Below are 15,096 nucleotides of genomic sequence, written 5' to 3'. Positions count from 1 at the left end.
ATATATATTTAATCAGATTAAACTTGGTTTAAAGTGAACGAATGTACGTTGATATTTTGAGTACATTCCCTTTTCGTATGGTACATACAGTTGGGCTGGAAAGGATTTAATTTACCATTATTGTGGTTTGTCTATTGTTCAGTCAAACCACAATAATGGCAAATGAAATCTTTTCATATATTGTTCAGTCAACAAGAGAGCAAATAACAAAAGAGCATCGTTCTCTTCTTTTCGACGACAGAGGGCCTTGACAACTGACGAAAGGATGAACGAGTATGGTTCAGGCCGACTTCGAGTAGACGCGAAGTTTATGGAGGCAACGTATGGTGCTTTCGTTTGCTGTTATTGCTGATGACATTTATGGGCGTTTCTTCCCAATTTCTTTCCGGGTTGGATTGGGGCCAGGGGGGGGGGGGGGGTGACAACGGCAAGGTCGAAGTGCAACGCATTCTGTTTGAAAAAGAGAGCAACCATAGGCAAGATTCAGGAAGACCAAAAGCACAATGATAGAAAAGGCGCGAGCGAAAAAAAACACGAGTTATTGTAGGACCGGGGACAGATGAGATGGAAGGACAAAAACCTCCTTTGACAAAGTCAATTTCAAGAGCCTCGTTTTGTCCTTGGTCCTCCTCTTTATCAGCGGACCTTCATCGTTGCCCTTGCCGGTTCCGCCCCCTGGGTGCTGTCGCCTCGTTGTTCCGTTTAGGTTTTGAGAGATCGCCGTTCGCAGAGCCGCTTCTTAGCTTGGCCTCGTGTGCTATATCCGAGGAGCACACAAGGCCGATAGAGTTAAAAAAGAGGCGCAAAGGGCCTACAGTAGAAGTAGATGCGGTGCACACTACGAGATAGGTACTGGACACCGTGGCTCCTTTGTCATCAGTGAGCCCAACAGTTCTTTGTGGTGCGCCGACCATCTATATCTAAGGTTAGGATCGCCTCAAATGATATGCTTTTTTTCATAGAAAAGAAAGAAAGAAAGAAACCTTTTTCTATAGTCAATGTTATTTTTGAATAGTTTGTGTCTCCCTGTGAGTCTAACATTCATACTTATGTCTGTCTATTCTTAAAGGAACCCGTTGGAGATTGCTGGTGTCAGCAAGGACCTCTTTATACTCTACCTACCATTTCATCGAAAGAATCAACTCTAACATCTCCATTTTATATTGCCTAATGGGCAAAAAAAACGATTGTATATGTGAGAATCCATCTTATAGTGGAACATTATCGTATAACTATCGTGAAGAAGACGAGTTACATTTGTTTCGGCGCAATATCAAGATGAAACCATACGTGTGCTTTTCGAGAGCGTGAACTATAAAACTATCCCATGCAAGTTCCTTTCTGTCCCAAGTTGCTTTCTCTGGAACCAATTCCAATGACAAAATCGCGACCCTTCTCCGAGGCTGCATCTTCAGTTTAATAAATCCATTGCTCAAAGATGTGGCTTACCAGTATTTACTATTTCAAGCCAACGAGGCAAGCTCGTCAGCTATGATTAGTATACAGACGGTCATAGTTTATCAGTAAAAAGTAAGCCTATTCGTTCCATGTCTTGAAAAAGGAAACAGGAACCCTCCGCTGTGGCAGACGGTTTACCCTACTTTGCGGTCTCGTTATATACTTATAAGCTTATTGTTCTACCTGCCTGGTGGCACTGTCATAAGTACGTTTATCCAAAAAAAAAGCGCACCGCAAGAAACAGTCATTGAGTCAACCCAAGAGATCTGATCAAACATACATACACATAGCAACAGGTACGAATTAGATCGATACGAGGTGGATTACGTAACTATTATCTGGTTGACGACTAATAACGTTCACCCTACATCACAGTTGCAGAGCGAAAAATAACGTGTTCCATATGATCCTATTGTCTTTCTCTCACTCCCAACTTGGGCCTAATTTTTTTGAATGGCGCGTTTTAATGCGGCCATGTGAGGCGTAGATGTGGAAAGTTAAAAATATCGTGATCATCGATACATTCAGGCGTAAGGGGTTCGAAAGAGGCGCGACGACAGCGTGGGCCGGCGGTGTGGCAAATCAATATGCAAAAGGCCATAGCGACTTTTGTACACTAGAGAAAATTCTATAAGAAGAAAGTAGACTTCTCTAGCAAAAAGGAAATTTTCCGCTGTTCTTGGAATTTATATCGATACGCCGGGGAAGTTCTCGCGAACCATAAACGTTGAACGCAAATTAATATATCGTTGTACAGCAAACAGCAAAGCTCAATATGTTTTCTGTCTTTAGCCAAGCTCCTTTGCCACAGTCTACTCTAAGCTGAGCTGCCAAAGAAGCAAATACAAAGAGGAATGAATACCCAGGGCGCAAAAGTACGGCAAGACTGCCTGCTGTTTTCATGAAATATTTCAAGAAAAATCGCCGCTTACTGGCACACAATGCTGTTAGGAATAAGTTTTGAAACTGCTTCGAAACTTTAGAAAACGTCTAAGCAATAAGGCACGAGCAATATAAAAACGGAGTTTAATAAGGAGAGTGAAGGGTGCTCTTGAGAAGGTTTCGTATAGAACAATATGATCTTTCCTAGCCTATTCCTCTCTGAATAGCTTCTGCCACGATTTCATCTTAAATTTCTTCAGCACGATTTTATAAATGCGCACCATACTTCAGCAAATAAACAAGTGAGGAGAATATTTTCTGAATATCGTAACAAGATAAACGGTACTGAATTGATCCATTCGAACCGAATTATTCCCCAGGCTAACTTTCACCCCCCCCCCCCCGCCCCACCCCGTTTTCTGGCAGCGATTGAGGCGACCAGCTAGCTATCACTGCCGCAGTGGCAACTACTCATGTCAGTTATCTGCTCGTGTGTCCGCATGACATTCGCAGAAAGAATACGCCAACGGCGCCGTACCAGGCCCGCCAAAGACCAATACCTCTGTGCGTGTACGACGCTGGTTCTGCCGACTACAAGAAACAGCCACTAACGGTAGCTACCCGTTAGCTCTTGATTAGAAACATCAACACCAGTTTGTGACAGCATGCAGACGTAGTGAACGTTCATTGGCTTGTTCGTTAGTACCTGCACAATGCATTACGCTAAGATAGAAGACGTAGACCTAGGAATAGGAGCCATTCTTTTGCTAGTTCCTTTCCAAGAGCATCATTAAATGCTATAGGTTAGCGCATAAACAACGAAACGTGCATGAGAGGGTCCAGGGTGCATGTTTTTTTCAGTACCTGGGTATGTCGATCAAAAAACGTTTGTCAACAGAGTTTGTTCTCATTACTATTAGTATTATAGTTATCATTTTTTTTTTCTGTTATACTGTGTTTCTTCCGCGTTTTAATAAATAGGAGATGTGACGTTATTTGTAAACTGTATCTTCGTTACTACTTCTATTTAACAGCTAGAAGCCCTTGCGTGATATTTAGCATTTATGATGTTCGCCGCTAATGCGGACTATAGCTATGCAGCTTTTAAGGCCAATTGTGCACTTCAAGTAAGCGGTCTATAGTCGATTGATATTGATTCAGTAGCGCATCAAGAGTCCGCATGAGTGAGCAGGACACGAAATTCCCCTACACATAGTGACGTACCTACGCTAAGATATATGAAGGGCGTGCGTTTCAAATATATTGCATTAGGCTCCTACGGAAGAGTTATTAACAAAAATTGAAATTGCCAGTTGGCATTGCGATTGGGTTGTTTGTGGTTCATGTTAGTACACAGAATATTGTGTACATATGTAGCTCAATTCATATCCATCGTCCAGTTATTATTATTGGCAATTTCTATTACACGAAGTAGGATCTGTAAAGCTTACTCTTCATGTTTGTGTGTCTTCGTCTGCCTCCATTAGCGTAAAGCCCACGATGTTCCTAGAACATAGAAACTAGAAGATATACCCTAGCATATTGCTAATATGCATGCATATACGGAAAACTAATATATGTACTGAGATAATAACTTAACAAGGAGATAATCACTTGACGGGAACACAAAATAATATTATTATACAGCTTATGAATCAATGGCGTCCACTTTTACATTTCATTATTACGGCTGTACCATATTCTAATATTAACTTTAACTTTATTCTATATCTAAACGAATTTCAGTTCCTCAACTTGACTGGATACGGCCAGTTAATTGCGGTCCGGAGTCTCATCATCAGAGTCGTTCCTTTACGATGTCTTATTTCCTAGTCCTAGTACCGGGACGAAGACCTCTTTTAATATTTGTGTTGGTAAAGCGTAGCAATGCGAATAATATGAGAGTACCACATGAGGCAGGTGGTAATGGTTCTTGCTTTTATTATTATTATTATGTGATTAGCAGACGATCGAGACAAATTTGCGGTCTACCCTCGTTAACTATTCACGGGAAGTGGAAGCAGCAAGCAAGGCTATTGATGCCATTCGTTATTACGTTTTGATGGATGCGAAGAACTGAAACCAGGACGGTCCAGATGTTATCTGGATACTATGTATGAATAGAATGTAGGACACGCATACACGAATATAACATAGATTTGCATCAAAAAGAAGGAACTCGGTTTGCTTTTTTTACGTTACGCGCTGTTAGTGGCGCTGTAATGAAATACGGAATCTTTCTTTGTTCCGTCCGAATAGTAGGAGGCGATTTTTTTTTTTTTTATCATAAAACGCTTTTAGACACTTTAACCCGGCTCCAACATTGCTCCAATATCAGTACTTTCTCACTCGTATTGTATTCACCAGAGTAAATGTCAGACACAGAGCCTTTTTAGATATGCCATGTGTGGCCATCAGTTTACGTGAAATTTTGACTATCGTGGCTAGAGTGTGCTTTCCCTGAAGCTAACGATACAATTTCAATGCGATAGAATGAGAAGGGAGAAACCAACATACTCTTTCTCGTACATCACCAGCCATCCTCTGTTTCATTTTTTAGCTGCTGCACTTTCCACAATAGCGCTCTCATTCTTATGGTCCTAGATGTTTGTTTCGGGTGGCGACAAACCGGCTCCCGGTGCAACGTCTCATCCTTATCACCATCAAAATGTCAATGCCTGCCTAGCTGACTGTTTCATCAACGTGGCCCTACTGCAATTTCAGACCATAGGCCCAGCATCTGCAGTCTTGCGTCTCCAATCTGTTCTCCGGGCAACGGCGGCAGGAGAAGGGAAGATGAGGGGACAAAGGCGAGATGGAATCGGAGAAATCATCTTGAAATAGGCGTCGAAATGCGTAGTTGGTGATATAGACTACGAGTGTTGAGGGAAAGGGCTTGAAGGAAACAGAGAGCTGCTTGTTTGCTCTTTTGCTGAAAGGCAAAATGAAAGCTAGCGACCCCCGGCCTGCTTTACTCTGCACTGATCTTGCTTGTAATGGTGGCGTTGTCCCGTCGACCGTTCTGCACTTCGGACTGAATAATCAACCATGAGCTGGCGGAAATGTCAGCGGAAAAAACTCTATATGGTTTGCTTCAATACCGTATTTTTGTACCCCGCTGTTTCTTTCTTTGCGGGGGAGCAGAAGAAGCCAGAGGCCAGTCAGTCGGAACACTACAACAGACCATACGTAGTGACTCCGTACCGAAACCGCACTCTGCTATTGACAGACACGCAGAAATACGCAGGAATAGAGCAGAGACTCAAACCCGAAAACAACCTGGACAGAAGCTTTGATCTAAATTGACAAATCGGCCGATGAAGTCTAGGTGTCGCCTGTTTCACCAGGCTACAAGCCATGTTCTCACCCACACCAGATACGCAATAACTCGTTGGCGTCGAATGAGCCATATATAATATAATACGGCGTGTACAAGCAGGTAGGCTGCCGGTTGATTCATCTTGTCACCAGCGGCTACGTGTAACAAGCAGTCGTGGGAAGTAGCAGTGCCGAGTGAACGGGACGCGTATCGACTGCGAGTTTAGACTAGAGGTCAAGACAAAATTTACTGTTAAGTGTATTTGTTCATCTTCGGGATACAAGAAAATGCAAACATCTTTACCCACCAAAAAGCATAAGTTAGAAAAACCAGTAAATTATCAAGCATTTCTTATACATAGGACAGGGAAAGAGGGTCCAGCTAGACACTGGACGGAAAATCTGTGTGTCGACCATTGCTACCACATCACCAGGATCACCTTCTGACCTGGCTGCCAGCGCACTTACGTTGACGATCGCTGCTAATAGTAGCTCAGCTGCCACGAGAATCTATTGCCAACCACGACCACATCCGGCTGTTATTCGATGCCAAATGGCGCCCTGTGTGATTTCTAACTAAGTTATATATGCTGCTATGGTTACTATGAGCAACTCATATATATATATTCTGAGTGTATATATATAGCTGCTGTAAAAAGATATGCCCATCATCAAGCTGCTACGTGCCTACTAACTTCGCGACGGCAGTCCTAGTCTCTGTCCACGAAACTTAGCTGAATAAGTTAGGTCTCTCAGTGACACCTTCCAATTAGACTCATGCGTAACCGGTGTGATAAATACCGACGAAAGTATTACGAGAAATGAGGCTGTTCTTTACAATTATACGCTATTACAGACAAGGCAGCATAACGTTCACCTAGTGATGCAGGTACCAGTCTCATTATGCAACTACGATACAGTTAGCAAGCGCACACTGTAGGTAGATTGTAGGCAATCAGGTAAAACAGGTAGACTCCAGGGCAGAATTAGTCGTACAAAGGGCAATAGCGACGCAGACATCGTTATTTTGATTCCAATTACAATTTAAAGTAACACAGCGTTGTTGATTTACCTAGGTTTAGATACACTGCTAGTATTCATTAAAAGATGTCAAGCTCTAAAATAAAAATTTATGGATTCCTATTTCGAGAGTTAGACACACTTTTTTAACTAGTGCACAACACGCTGGCGCGTTAATAAACCATATAGACAATAAACTCTTTGTCTCTGTAATAATTTATTTGTGTCTTATGATGCTAAAGAGAGTGATAAAGGGGCAAATAGTCCACAAAATGGCGTAACATCGTCCCAGTGACCTGTCGTTGTAGCTAAGCTCGATACACAACAAAGAAATTGGCTTCAGGTTGGTATCGGCAGCTAAAGTCTTCCATTGAAATATAGTTCCAGCTAAAAAAGAAGGTTATGGGTACGTTTAGTGCGGTCCCGTACATGCATCTTTTGTTTTCGCTCCAGATCCTTCGGATACTGACAGCTGCTATTACTTTTGTCCACGCTTAAAATTCAGTTTGGATCATCACTAGAGAAACTGCAACGTTTCAAGCTATTCACTACGATATTATCTGAAGGCAACAAAATTGATTCAGCATTAGTATAGCGATCATCATGATGCTAATGAAGCTATAAAACCCGGTGATGTCTGACTGATTACACAGGGAAAGAAGATGAGACGACACATAATAATAATAAAAGCGACTACGGCAACAATGTAAACTGGTCAGGGCTGAAGCTGAAACATGGTTACACAAACGAGTGAAATAATGACTCGCCTCTGATCGGATACTAAGCAGTGGATACTGAAAACGGCAATATCTAGTGCCATTTAAACAAAGGGTTCGCCACCCCGCCCTAAGCAAGTGACCTTCATCTGCATTTGAATGTCGATTTCGTTTCTTTCCCACCAAACGAACCTGTATTGTCGTAGCTCGTATTGGATATCCGTGACAAGTGGTTCAGTTGTTGCGAGTATGTATAACAGACGTTGCGTCCATTTGGAGACCTCTACAGAATATTGAGATTATACAATAACTCGCTGCGTGTGCTACCGTCGCGGCGTTCCATTGCGTATTCACGAAACCTTTAAGATGAGATCTGCTGATGACGTTGAATGAATCAGGCGATGGTATCGTAAATATATTCAAGTGTGCTTGATGCGGCGGTCCAGTAAGTGCATTGTTGTCATAATTTACTTCAACGAAGTGCTCGATAATTTAATTAGATCGAAGGTATGCCCATGACTGTTCCTGGAGACACAAATATAAACTTTGCTAATTACAGATGAGAAATCTTTACTTATCATTTGTCCTTTCCAAAGTTTATTACCAGTAGTTTATCGAATGACGCGGAAGAATCTAAAAGTTATACAAATCACATCTGCACCTGTACCTCAAGCTACCCTAAATACTACACAGTCGTTCCAGGCATATTGGTAGACTAAGAAGGACATACGTTCTCAATCATAACAAACAATTGGTTACATATTACATGAGAGCGCCGAGAGGCTATAATGCCTTATAGGAATACTGGTCTATTAGGGCGTCTTATAAATAAAGTAACTTAATTATTTAGTTCTGTACTCGCAGAAATGTGTTTGATTCCGCTGGCTCATTACTACCGCACGCCTTGACGCCCCTTCCTTTTTGCCTTCCGCCTAATTTCTCAGCCACTGCCGAAGAACGAGTTATGACACTTGGCACCTTTATCAAATCGAATTCAGCCATCTGATTTGAAACTAGTCCATTTAAAATTTTATTGCACTTGCCCATCGGCCGGCACATACACGTAATCTACCTCTTTAGACCTGCGTTTTTCTAATGTCGTCTACATTTCCCCAAAGCCGTTTCATAGTTTTGGGTAGCCGTGATAGTACAACAAACTGTAAATTCCTAACTATGGCTTAATTATGTGCGAACATTTTTTTGAAAATCTGTCAACTTTAACACTCACCTTTCATTCTTTCTTTAGACTCTCATTATGATTTTCTTCGTAATCTGAGTTTCTTTGATATCTATTAGTATATCACCCGCTCCTGCAATGGAGAAAATGGCTTTCTTGTAGCCTAAATTGATGTTGTGAAGGCATCTGACGCAATGTCGCGCGAGGTTTCTTTAAAAATTATTTTTTCATTATGACGCTTGTCCTGTCTTTCGTAAGTCTTATACAAGTGGTCACCTCGTAACGTTGTACATTGGTAATACGCCTTTGAATAATCATTTAGTAACGTCCGGTATTGCACCAGATATTGTCCTAGGCCCATTCGTGTTTGTCTCTTATACGTCGGATCCCATGAAAGTGTTTGTCATTCCGTTCGTTTTACCAATGACCTTACCCTCATAAGAGTAATTTGTGAAAGCCATCTGTGACTTCGAGAACGAATTAACTAGAGCTAAATGCTACAATGAGCCTCTCTATGAACATTTCGAAAGGGAGATGTAGGCTTTTTAAAATCTCACAATAAACATATTAAGCAATTTAATCAATCTTGATGAGAGACTTGTTTGGTTAAGCTCATCAACAAAGGGTTTTCTTTTGACGAGGTTAGTGATCTCTTTGAGGTACGCCGAAAGCTCTATGCTTTTATTCATATGCTCCCTAGTTTTCGAGAGAGGGAATTTCTCAGACATGTTTCTGAGCCTTCGTATATTTTCTCTTGAACCAAAAATATCGCATCAACGGTTCACTGTGACGCCAACTCATCAGGTACGTTTCACAATTGGGATTAGTTGCTTGACGTATGCTCGGATCCAACATGAATTAAACTATGCCTATCGCCGTATAGATCTTTTCTCAGACGTACCGAGGTCTCAACTAAACGTAAGCAAATGGCCTAATTAACGATGTAGTAGCAAGTGGACGAAAGAAACTCAAAATTACTAAGCTTTATCAAACGTCGCATTTAGGAGTTGATGCTCCTGCGTTGTTACCCCAATTATAGTTTAATTAAATCTCGTTTACAGTTACCGTTGAAAAAGGAGTCGGAAATTACGACTCGATTAACTCTAAATGGTGCTAACGAGGCCAGCGATGCAATTTTCAATGCAACAATAGAAAAGTAAACATTACAGATTTAATTCAAGCTAGTGGAAAAATCCGAATCATATTTGCGCTACGGCACGGCCAACCATCAGGCCAAGAGACACAATCATGAGTTCAGTTTCGATATATTATTCTTGTTTATGAAGCGTTTCGTGTTTGTGGGAGTGAACTCCCGTACCCTCGAGATATAGGGTCTGCGGTGGAATAACGATGACAAGCCATGGCAACGATATAGCAGTTCAACTGATTTTCTTCCATAACGACGACGCGTCCGCAACCGTGAATGATGGAACAGAATGTTTATCCGACGTGGATTCCATTGCGTTCCATTTCTCATCCTTCGCACTTCCGTCCTCCTCTTTCGCTTTGGGCCATGTGATACAGTGCCGGTAATCGATCAGCCTCGTGCAGGATCATCGAATTGATTAAACAGAAACGGCAGTATGAAAACAGGAATCATACTTGCAATACGGTTACGTGCAGGAAGAAAAAAACGTAATTTTCGGCCAGAACGTTCACAGATATTAAGATAGGTGTTCTATTGGTCAGCCTCGAAAATGTCAATATTGAGAGCTAAATGTAGCAGCTGTCAGGTGCATATTTTTAACCTTGATAATGTACTTTTCGTGATCAAAGTAAGTTCCTCATAAGTAAACGATAAGCCCTTTTTATAGCTTAAACAGCATCAAATACCAGCATGTAAACCACACGAGGGCGTGTCAAAATATAGTATGGCGTAGATTAACACTATACGCAGTAACCTCGTCGCACATATTTTTATAAATAGATTATCAAGCATTGGGTAGGTAAATATGCTACTATGCATGGCTATACATGCTTGACCTTACATAGTCTTTCACTTGCAGTAAGGAAAAAGGCGTTCATCTTATAACGCTTTGTCTTCAGGCTGCCTGAGCGATAAGGCAAACTTATCTTGCACTCAGTCTTATATACTAAGATAACTTGCCATATATTGATGACAAAAAAACAGTCAACTGGAATTAATATAAACAATGCCGCTTGCCACACTTATCGGTCATGCATCAACTGTGCGTCTATTATGCGCGTCTCTATGTAGAATTATTTTCTTAATAGTAATCGCAAAGGCCAAAGTGTTGACCTAAATCACAGTATAACACGGCCGAATAATGTTCCATTTAACCAAACCACAAGAACTGCAATATTTTTGCATACGGATGCGTAAATAGCCATTGACGTCTTGGCCGCGTGTAGCCAGAGAAACTTGTACGTGTATGTGCAGGCACGGACGTAACAACTTGGGTGACGACAACTCCGAAATTTCGAAACGAAATTTCGATAATGGCAAATTACTACTACTATAGAATACAACTGCTGCGTTGTTTCATATATAGCTTGGAGAAAGTCAAAACAGACCCGCTCCATCTTGACTTTCTAATGGGAAAAGTCCTTGATGCTGTATTGAAAAGGTGATCCTGAGGACGTGTTCACACAATAAGAAAAGCTGAATAATAAATTTATTTAAAAGAAACTCATACAAGAAAGGCAAACAGCTAGATGTCAATAGTGCATACTTCTACTACAATACATGCATCGTCCTTATCACTGTACAATTATCACAAGCTTTGTTCATTCCAGATACAATTGGAGTTATGTGAGTCGAATACAGCCAGCTTGCTCTGTCGGCAGAATAAAATATAAACAACTAAGGATCCATCAAATGGGAGAATTTAAAATACGTACAAACCAACCACCTAAACAATATTTATCTGAGTAATAATCGAGGACATATTTGGATAGAAAATGTAGTTTTTTTTTGTATTGCTTTGTTATAGTCGTTTCATTGAGTTGTAACTACTGCTGCTTCTGCTGCTATCGCTTCTCTACCCTTTCGAATTTTACGTCCGATATCGCCGTTAAGCATACCATAAGACGGCTGGCCGTCTCCCAGCAGAGATCTGTCTGTCTATGTCCGGGTTCGAACCTAGGCCACAGCGTGTCCCTAATGTTATCAGGCAAATACGTTACCCTCTAAGCTATCACATAGACTGCGCCGTAACAGTGCGCATAACATTGTACCCGAATAAAAAAAACATAACATTGTACCCGAATTGTGGCAACCACTTAATTTGTTTTGTATTTGCCGTCACCCTCTACTATTTTTCCATCTGTCACCAGAAATTTTCACGTCTGACGTAGAAAAACTCATTCAGCATGATTTCGAGGGACTCTTCACTATCAAATATATGGCTACTGATCTTGTTTGCAAGGGATCGGAGAAGGTGATAATCTGTGCAGCAGGGCCTGAAAAAATATGGTGGATGCAGGACGGCTTCTATCATGCCTGCCATATGCGGCCTGGCATTGTCGTGTAGAAGGACCACTTTGCTGTGTCCATCTAGCTTACCCTGATAGATAACTACGTTCACTTAATTCGACTGAGCCATACATGGGTCCCTGCTCACAGCCTTGTCCTTCTCAATGCGAACAAGTAATACATTTTTCAGGAGGGGCATTTGGCTTAACTCTAGATTTAGCTGTATCTTTCGCAGCTATCCAGTTTTTTTGCTGCTATATATTGGTCTGACGACACCACTCCTCGTCGCCGGTGACAATTCTGTGTAGAAACTTGTCGTTGTGACTGCACGTTGCCTGTTTCCGGACGACATCTTGAGAGGCAATGGGAAACCGTGTCTCTCTGTGATGTCTACTGAGCAGTGGACCAAGTCGAAGTGTACCCTTCAGTTCTAAGATGCTTTTATTGAACTTCAACGACGACCAGTTTCAAGTAGTCGTCTCAAGTACCCTGTGCTGCTTGTTGGCAGTTGTTTATTCTCGGCAAAAGGCGAAAATGCATTTTTTTTTACTGGGAGCCTTCATCAAGTTGTAAATTACGTACGCTACCCACTGACATGGCAGCACAATTATAGAGATCGAAGAGCATTTTTGAAAAATACATAAAGGTAAATGGATAACTGAAAAGTTAAAAGGAAAGGAAATAAACGGAAATTACCTACGACCTAATCTAATACTTTCGTTTGTCACCAACTGTCAATCATAAACCCGTGTATCTTTTATGGCTATCTCAAATAAGCCAGAAAGGGGACGCACGATTATGGCGTTGTAACAACGTATCTGTCTACTAAACTTGTGGGCTTCGTGGGGTCTAGGCTCGTATCCGGGCGTAAACATAGTTCATTTCTTACGCGGTGCTTTGCAATACTAGCGGACGTAAAACTCTTCACATCCACCATTACATTTTCATATATCAAGCTTCCACGCAATGCTTAAATCACCAAGGACTGCTATGCTTTGGTCGACAGTTTCCAGCGCTCTGATTATTTTTTTGGGGTAATTGTACGATGGAAGTAATAAATGCGTCGAACGACCTAATCATACGCTCTGCTGTATCAAAACTTCTGTTGTCGGATCGATGTGTGTTATTGTCTTATTTCGTCACTATTACGAAAGTAACTATGGATTGAATATGTAGGGATCTGGCTAAAATCATAATAGAAAGAGAGGTAGCGACAACTTCGAAAGTCCTCAATGACGGGCTGTCAAGTTTTGTTAATTTAAAGGCCTTGTCTAGTGACACAAAAAATAATGACGGTCTCCACAGTCGATGTTATAAATAAATGTATATTATTAATGCTTTCAAGCATATAATAATGGTAATAGCGTTTAACGCGCGATTGACCGTCCGAAGGTCTAAAACGCTGCGATTTAGTCCTGCAAAACCGTGCTTCATCTCTTCGTCGCGAGTTCATCGCACGCTATTTTACACATAGAAGCATTGAATGAATTGATAAAAAAACAAACATTTTTTCGAATGTCATACTTCGTCGGAACATGAAAGATAGTTTGAATAATGAAATCTGCATCTCTCAGGCTTTGCCATAAGGAATGAGCTATCAAAGACGCAACGTTGCTTCCTACGCTTACGTTGATTACTTATTTGTAAGGAATATCCTGCATATATCCATTTCAAAAGCTAAATAGGTATAAATAAGCATTTTTCAATTGAAGTCACCCGTGATGATCGTCTCAATGTTGTCAATGTCTTAGGTACAGGTTTAGTAGCTGAGTTTGGATAATAATGCTGCTGCGAGTGGTTTCAGGACATGTACGACTTAGATGGCCTACTATACGTGTATTAAAATAGCAAAAAATGGATCAGTTTGCTAAATATTCAAAATAAAGAAGAAATGCTAACAAAATGTGTAACAAGCAAAATGTGCTCACAGAATCTGAGATTCAGCTTGCTTTCCTTTACATTCCTACACAGACTCCAAACCGTATGGCCATCGATCGTGTAGTTGGCCCGAGGACTCTATCGTTAATGTGGATAGCGCGTCGCAGCATTGCTCGAAATTTTATTTGAGGACAGAAGCAGATTGTGTTGAATTTCTTTCAAGAATAAAGGTATCTCACTTATCCATGCACCTGCCATTAATTTGAAAAGAGTTGAGGTAGCGAAAAAATTAGAACAACACGCAGCGACGATTACCGGAACTACGGTATAGGAATGGCTCGGCGTTATTCTTTTTTGTAATGACCATCTTGCAATTGAATGATATATATATATGCCACAATGGGGCCAACATCCGGGCTCCGTGGACATGCCATATTAGAAAAACTGTACGATAGCGCAAGTTTTAGTACATAATGTATACAATATTATATAATAAGAGAAAGACAACTCTTGTAAGAAGCGAAATGGGTGAGATATATTGAAAAGATTTAAAAATAATGTAAACGGCATAGAATATGCTTGGTCACCAGCGGGCCATATCCATCATGTAACTCGGAGCGTGCGTTCCACTAAACTTGGCAGGTTTCGAGTGGAACGAAGATATTTCTCTGGACAATTTTTTTTCCTTACACTGTACATTTAACTACGTGCCACACAAGAAAAGTTACAAAACGTGGGCGCATAAAATGGTTGTACCAGGCACCCCCTGCCTATTCATTCATAAATCTGTTGAATTTGGTTGCCTTAGCAGCAGCAGCAGCAGCAGCAGCAACAACAATAACAGGAGCAACAAGGTTATATCCTGGAATAGATAACATAGAGAGTAGCTCGGAGGTAATTAAATGCGTCAAATTTTAGGCAATTGACCATCCCATGTATTCACGTTGTTTACAGACACGGGTAGCACCAAGACGTGACCTCACCATGAATTTATGGTCTCATACCGCGCGTTTCAAATTATTCGCTATGCTGTTTTTACAAATAAGCTAATTTGCACACTTAGTTTCGGATATAGTTTGTAGTTATTGGATTTGTATCACCTCGTTTTTATGGTAAAGCATATATAACGTAGCCCATGGTGCTTCTCAGCGACTCATTCTGCACTGCCTATCTGAATCTGGTGCGGTGACTTAAATAGCTGAACCTCTCGC

At 41.1% G+C, this 15,096-nt stretch overlaps 1 protein-coding gene and 2 long non-coding RNA genes across 5 annotated transcripts in view; all 3 read right to left on the bottom strand.

Annotated features, from left to right (window-relative positions):
- The window catches only part of Ptp69D (Protein tyrosine phosphatase 69D), a 577,123-nt gene that overhangs the window by 401,115 nt on the left and 160,912 nt on the right, over positions 1 to 15,096 (bottom strand). The window lies entirely within an intron of this gene.
- LOC147756135 (uncharacterized) overlaps positions 1 to 15,096 on the bottom strand; it is a 207,929-nt gene that overhangs the window by 106,367 nt on the left and 86,466 nt on the right. Inside the window, exon 1 of one of the 2 annotated variants that reach the window (XR_015327058.1) lies at positions 4,858 to 5,843. The exons of the other annotated variant lie outside the window; for it this stretch is intronic. This is a non-coding gene — a long non-coding RNA (uncharacterized LOC147756135). Of the gene's footprint in view, positions 1 to 4,857; positions 5,844 to 15,096 lie in introns of those variants that run through there. 2 annotated transcript variants of the gene reach the window in all.
- Positions 6,368 to 11,101, bottom strand: LOC111250187 (uncharacterized). Its single transcript, XR_002673214.2, has 4 exons — positions 10,906 to 11,101; positions 8,623 to 8,704; positions 7,587 to 7,919; positions 6,368 to 7,065 (listed from the first exon to the last, which is right to left on the bottom strand). It is a non-coding gene; the product is annotated as an uncharacterized LOC111250187 (long non-coding RNA).

The sequence above is a fragment of the Varroa destructor genome, unplaced genomic scaffold (assembly GCF_002443255.2).
Source record: "Varroa destructor unplaced genomic scaffold, Vdes_3.0 BEIS01000004.1, whole genome shotgun sequence".
NCBI classification, from domain to species: Eukaryota; Metazoa; Arthropoda; class Arachnida; order Mesostigmata; family Varroidae; genus Varroa; species Varroa destructor.
This window is presented reverse-complemented; position numbering and strand designations above follow the sequence as displayed.